This window comes from Lathyrus oleraceus, unplaced genomic scaffold, assembly GCF_024323335.1.
Source record: "Lathyrus oleraceus cultivar Zhongwan6 unplaced genomic scaffold, CAAS_Psat_ZW6_1.0 chrUn0536, whole genome shotgun sequence".
NCBI lineage: Eukaryota > Viridiplantae > Streptophyta > Magnoliopsida > Fabales > Fabaceae > Lathyrus > Lathyrus oleraceus.
The window spans coordinates 21693-28941 of NW_026112927.1; positions in this window are offsets into that span (position 1 = coordinate 21693).

Consider the following 7249-nt stretch of genomic DNA (forward strand, 5'->3'; position numbering starts at 1 on the left):
CACGAAAATCAGTCTATAAATACTGAAGTTTCAGTAGAGGAAAGCACACTGGGAGTTACACTGGGAGTTACACCGGGAGATTCACTGGAAAAAGATAGTGAGAGAAAGAAGACAGAACAAAGGGGGATTTTGAGGAGAAACAAAACACTCTGAGGTTTCCTTGGAACAAAACCCTAAGGAAAAAGATAGTGAGAGAAGACCTGACAGAGAACTCAGAGCAGCCTCCAAACCCTGAAGGGAACTCAACTTGTAAACCTCACGGGTGCAACTCAATTTCAATCAAGCTCTCCAATCAGGTTTGCCCTATATCCATCATCTTTATGCCTTTAATTTGAATGCTCTAAATGTATGAGGTATTATGGGTGAATTTGATACCTTTTTTGTGAGCCTTTTGTGAATTTTGATGGAATTATTCATGTGGTTACATTTTGATTTAGGGGCAACTCTGGGTTACCCTATTTTGTTTCTCTAACCTGTCTTTGTGTTGCCATGGCATTGTTTTCCCTGGATTTCACCTTGTTTGTCTAACCTTTCTGTTGAGTTTTCGCGAGGGCTCACATACTCTTGCAGGGATACCATCCGGAGGTTTATCCTGATTAATCGTATTGACTGATTTTCTTTGATGGTCTAGCTGGAGAGATCTCAGGGTTGCTAATCCTTTAATTGCTGTAACTTCGGATCTTTATCCGTGTGGTAATTTTTTTCCTTTTCTCGTAATTTATCGCTTTCTTAGCTGGAAGACCTCGATAGGAGGCAATGTTTGGGCCCCTTGGTGGCATTTTACTTTGAGATACATGTTTTGTGTTTTGTATTCATATCCCCACATGTAGCGCGGTTCCTTCGTCAAGGACTGCTTGTTTGCCCTCGAGCATCCCAAACCCTAAAACCCAAAGCAACACGTTTACTCCTTCTACTACAGGCGAGTAAGTCTCCAAAGGTCGAGCATCCGGTAGATTGCGTAGTGACGTCGTTCGTCCAAAACCCAATCCATAACCCCGTAGTTAGCCGAACTACGGCTTGCTCTGATTCTCATTCCAGATGAGATACGTAGGCATAAGACGCGATGTCTTAGCGAGCACACATCCTCCCAACCCATAGGTCAGCCGAGCTACGAAGACTCTGATTCTCATATTCAGATGAGATACGTATGCAGTGGATGCAACATCCGCGCGAGTCATTTTCATTCAACCCCTTTTTTTTAGTAAATAAACACATTAGGTAAACCCACCCCCTTTAGACAAAAACCACAAAAGTGGATCCCGTAGAGTACTACGGATGCGTAGGGGTGCTAATACCTTCCTTTCGCATAACCGACTCCCGAACCCAAGATTCAGTTGCGAGACCCCGTCTTGTCCTTTCCTTTTTCAGGTTTACTTCGAGCGTTTCCTTTCCCTCCCTTGGGATAAATAACGCACGGTGGCGACTCTTCTGTCATTTTCTTTCGCCGGTTGTTTTTTCGCACACTATATTTTTCAGGTTGCGACAGCTGGCGACTCTGCTGGGGACCCGGTTTCCCTAAGCGAGTCCCTCCTAGCTTTTGTAGTTTGTTTGTTTATTGGGTGTTCATGCTTTTGTACAGTTATTTATTTACCTGCTTTACCTTATTGCATTGTGTACATATCATTGTTGTATCTGTTGGCTGGCTATGGCTGCTTGGTGATCTTTGTGAGATGAGTTCTATACCCGAACTCGAGTGCACTTAGGATAGGAGAATGGCATAGTCCTGTCGACTTGTGTGGAGTTATTCCTTAGCGAGTTGACTTGCAAGCCCATTCACTTGGTGGAGGTCATGTTGAGATCAATAATGTCACATAAGTAAGTTGTGGTTAGACATTACTTGTTCCAATATAAACCTAAGAAGCCGAGGACCTTAGTTTACCAAACCCATCTTGGCCTATTCGTAGGACGTAGTGCGAAAGTCGTTCAAGTGTAAGATTTGATACGATTGTTACGCGATACTACACTCATAAGAGTCTCTCTTGAGAATATTGTTGGAATACGAGTAGTCGTTCCTCTGATAATATCCGAAAGATGGGATTATGACTATGGGAACCTTTTGTAGAACATGTTTGGCAGGTTTAGACCTTAGTACACTCCTTTTGGGTGGTTCTTAACCTAAACTCCATGCTCGTGACTTGCAACAAACCCTTGATTCATGGTTAATCCGATCAGGTATCCTTAATATCAATGAAACTCGGGTGTTGATAAGGTGTAAACCATAATCCACCAAAATGGGTGATTGATATTAAGGATAACATGATCCACCCCATGACCTTTGTTTGGTGTACTCTTAATTTCTCTCCAGACAGTGCAACCTGACAGATGTTCAAGCAGATACAGCAATCCTGATTGACATGCCACTGCATTGCATTCACATCGTTGCATCACATCATTTGCATTCATATCATTTAACACATGTTTATCCATTTCTGTGGGGTTTATATCTTCTACTTGATTCTAGTCGGAATTTTCTTGGTTCTCATCAACGGCTTAGTCTTTTTTTTACACTGTTTATCAAATGTGAGACTGGATTCAAGGGGGTAGAATACTTTTGGAATTGATAAACATGTCATTGCATTTGCATAGTCATCCGTATGTCTTGCATAACAGGTACCGCCACAGTGTTCTCAGTTTGTTTGGTGTCCCACTAGCAGGATAGCTGACTCAGGCATTCACCGATACGGTACCCGAAGGAATCAACAGAGAGCGATGGAGAGCCTACAAGCAGAGCTCGCCGAGATGAATATTCGCATGAATTAATTCATGGATTTGGTTCAAGGGGTGGCTCAAGGACAACAGGAGCTTAGATTGTTGGTGCAGAGGGATCCCCCTATTACTCAACCGGAGACGCTAGCTGACCCTCCAGCTGGAGAGGCTAATGGTCCCAATGGACCGGGGCCTATCCCAATCCTACATGTCACCTCCGGTCAACAACCCATTCAGAATGGTCAAGTCTCTGCAGTCAACGAAGAAGATGGGGATAGTGATTGTGACATTGACAACTGGGTGCGTCCGAGGATCCCGGGTGAAGTCATCAACAATTGGTCTTCTGAAGAGATTATCCAAGTCACTCTTCTTGAAGAGTAATTTTCTTTGTTTATTCATGCATATCCAAGTCTTACGTTCCGCCCAGGGCGTAATGACTCATTGTAGGGCCCATCTATGTGACACTTGCATTTTTTACCATAAATAAAGGACGTATTTTTGCATTCAAATATTTCGTTCCCTGTCTTTCTATTTTTGCAGTTTTTCAAAATAAAAAAAAGGGCAATGTTTTGTTTAGTTTTCACTTCTTGTTCACACTCATAAGCACATACCATCACTCATGCAGATGCACGTCACCGGATCCTATTGATAACGGTTCTGCTATGGCTCGCTTCGACTTTGAAAATCCAATCTTTCAAGCTGAAAAAGAGGGTGATGAAGACTGTGAACTCCCTGAAGAACTTACCAGGTTATTAAAATAAGAGGAAAGGGTTATTCAACCGCATCAAGAGTCTGTTGAAGTGATTAATCTCGGCACCGAAGACGCCAAGAGAGAAATCAAAATAGGGGCTGCTTTGGAAGATAATGTGAAGAAAGGGCTGATTGAATTGCTGCAAGAATACGTTGACATCTTCGCCTGGTCTTATCAGGACATGCCTGGGCTGGACACAGACATCGTGGTACACCGCTTGCCTCTCAAAGAAGGTTGTCCTCCGGTCAAGCAGAAGCTCAGAAGAACAAGACCAGAGATGGCTGTCAAGATAAAGGAAGAAGTGCAAAAGCGGTTGGATGCAGGGTTTCTAGCAGTCACCAATTATCCGCCATGGGTTGCGAACATCGTCCCAGTACCTAAGAAGGACGGAAAGGTACGGATGTGTGTCGACTATCGGGATCTGAACAGAGCTAGCCCTAAAGATGATTTCCCATTACCTCACATCGACGTTTTGGTGGATAATACAGCTCAGTTCTCGGTATTCTCCTTCATGGATGGCTTTTCTGGCTATAACCAAATCAAGATGGCACCAGAGGACATGGAAAAGACAACTTTCATAACCCCATGGGGCACCTTCTGCTACAAGGTGATGCCGTTTGGTCTGAAAAATGCCGGAGCAACATATCAGCGAGCAATGGTGACTCTGTTCCATGATATGATTCATCATGAAATCGAGGTTTATGTGGACGATATGATTGCCAAATCTCAGACAGAAGAAGAACATTTGTTGAATTTGCAGAAACTGTTTGAGCGTTTGAGGAAATTCAAACTGAGACTTAACCCGAACAAGTGCACTTTCGGGGTGAGATCGGGAAAATTGCTGGGTTTTATCGTTATCGGAAAAGGGATTAAGGTGGATCCCGACAAAGTAAAAGCGATACAGAAAATGCCAGAGCCAAGAACAGAGAAGCAAGTCCGTAGTTTCTTAGGGAGGTTGAACTACATTGCAAGGTTCATCTCTCACCTAACAACCACGTGTGAGCCAATTTTCAAATTGCTGAGGAAAGATCAGGCTATCAGGTGGAATGAAGATTGTCAAAGGGCTTTCGAGAAGATAAAAGAGTATCTACAGAAACCTCCAATCCTTATACCTCCAGTTCCTGGGAGACCTCTGATAATGTACCTGTCAGTGACCGAGAACTCGATGGGGTGTGTATTGGGACAGCATGACGAGTCTGGTCGAAAAGAGCATGCCATATACTACCTTAGCAAAAAGTTTACCGACTGTGAAATCAAATATTCGCAGCTTGAGAAAACTTGCTGTGCTTTGGCCTGGGCTGCTCGCCGACTGAGACAGTATATGTTGAACCATACTACCTTGTTGATTTCTAAGATGGATCCAGTGAAATACATATTCGAGAAGCCAGCTCTCACCGGAAGGGTCGCTCGTTGGCAAATGATTTTAACAGAGTATGATATTCAGTACACGTCACAGAAGGCCATCAAAGGGAGTATTCTGTCAGACTACCTTGCCGAGCAACCGATTGATGATTATGAGCCAATGAAGTTTGAATTCCCTGATGAAGACATCATGTTCCTCAAGATAAAAGACTGTGAAGAGCCAGTTGTTAAGGAGGGACCTGATCCAAACGAAAAGTGGACTTTGTTGTTTGATGGGGCTGTCAATGCTAGAGGAAGTGGAATTGGCGCTGTCATTACTACTCCGAAGGGTGCCCACATGCCTTTCACCGCTCGTTTGACTTTTGAGTGCACAAATAATGAAGCTGAGTACGAGGCCTGTATCTTGGGTATTAAGCAAGCCATTGATCTGAGAATCAAGACTCTGGACATCTTCAGAGATTCAGCTCTGGTGATCAATCAAGTGAATGGTGATTGGAATACTCTCCAGCCCACTCTGGTCCCCTACAGAGATTACACGAGAAGACTTTTGACTTTCTTCACAACGGTAAAATTGTATCATATACCTCGTGATGAGAACCAGATGGCAGACGCACTTGCTACTCTATCCTCCATGATCAAGGTAATTCGTTGGAACCATACTCCCAGGATTGATGTGATGCGCCTTGACAGGGCCGCGTATGTGTTTGCTGCTGAACTGGTAGTCGATGACAAGCCCTGGTATCACGATATCAAGTGCTTTCTGAAGAATCAAGAGTACCCTGCAGGGGCATCCAACAATGACAGAAAGACTTTGAGAAGATTGGCAGGCAGTTTCTTCTTGAACAAAGACGATGTATTGTATAAGAGGAACTTCGACATGGTTTTGCTCAGATGTGTGGATAGACACGAGGCGGACATATTAATATAGGAAGTTCATGAAGGTTCCTTCGGTACTCATGCCGGCGGACATGCAATGGCTAAGAAATTGTTGAGAGCGGGTTATTATTGGATGACCATGGAATCAGATTGTTTCAAGTATGCTCGGAAGTGTCATAAATGCCAGATTTATGTTGATAAGGTGCATGTACCGCCGAATCCTCTGAATGTGATGGCTTCGCCGTGGCCGTTTGCTATGTGGGGTATTGACATGATTGGAAAGATTGAGCCGACTGCTTCCAATGGGCATCGCTTCATCCTTGTTGCCATCGACTATTTCACCAAGTGGGTCGAAGCAGCGTCGTTCGCGAATGTCACCAGGCATGTGATTGCCCGTTTTATCAAGAAAGAAATCATTTGTCGCTATGGGATTCCCGAAAGAATCATTACTGATAATGGTTCTAATCTCAACAACAAAATGATGAAGGAGTTGTGTCAGAACTTCAACATTCAGCATCACAATTCTTCCCCTTACCGCCCTAAGATGAACGGCGCTGTTGAGGCGGCAAATAAGAACATAAAGAAGATTGTGCAGAAGATGGTCGTCACGTACAGAGATTGGCATGAGATGCTACCCTTCGCCTTGCATGGGTACCGCACTTCAGTACGTACATCGACCGGGGCAACCCCTTACTCCCTGGTGTATGGTATGGAAGCAGTCCTACCTGTTGAAGTGGAGATTCCTTCTCTAAGAGTCTTGTTGGATGTCAAGTTAGACGACGCCGAATGGATTCAGACAAGGTTCAATGAGTTGAGTCTTATCGAAGAGAAGCGAATGGCAGCCATTTGTCGTGGGCAGTTGTATCAGAGTCGGATGAAGAGAGCCTTTGATCAGAAAGTGCGTCCTCGTTGTTTCCAAGTTGGAGATCTAGTTTTGAAAAGGATCCTTCCTCCTCAGACAGATCACAGGGGCAAGTGGACTCCTAACTATGATGGACCGTATATTGTCACCAAGGTTTTTGATGGTGGGGCTTTAATGCTTGCAACTATGGATGGTGAAAACTTCACTTCCCCTGTGAACTCAGACGCAGTTAAAAAATACTTCGCATAAAATAGACCCGCTGGACAGTAAAAAGAATAGTCCAGGCAAAAAATGGGCATCCCGGCGAACCAAGAAAATGAAAAGGTTCGGGCAAAAATTAGGGACAAAAATAAAAAAAGATTGTACACCCGGTAAGTTGAAAACCTGAAAAGGCAACTTAGGCAAAAATGGGTATCCCGGTGGATCGAAAACCCGAAAAGGGCGATCCAGGCAAAAGTTAGGGATTAAGCGAATGACTGCGTTCTGAGTAGTTCTGAATCTCATCTCGTGCCAATGACTGGAAATTTTTGAAGGATAGGAAACAGTCCAATCACTCTTTCAGAAAGCTGATCATCTGGAGGATCTTGAAGACGGGCAAGTCATAGCAGAATTGGAACCCAATAGAAATCCATTTCACATTGCCATTAGATTAATTTTTGTTTTTATCTATTGTGCGATTACCTCTTTCCAGG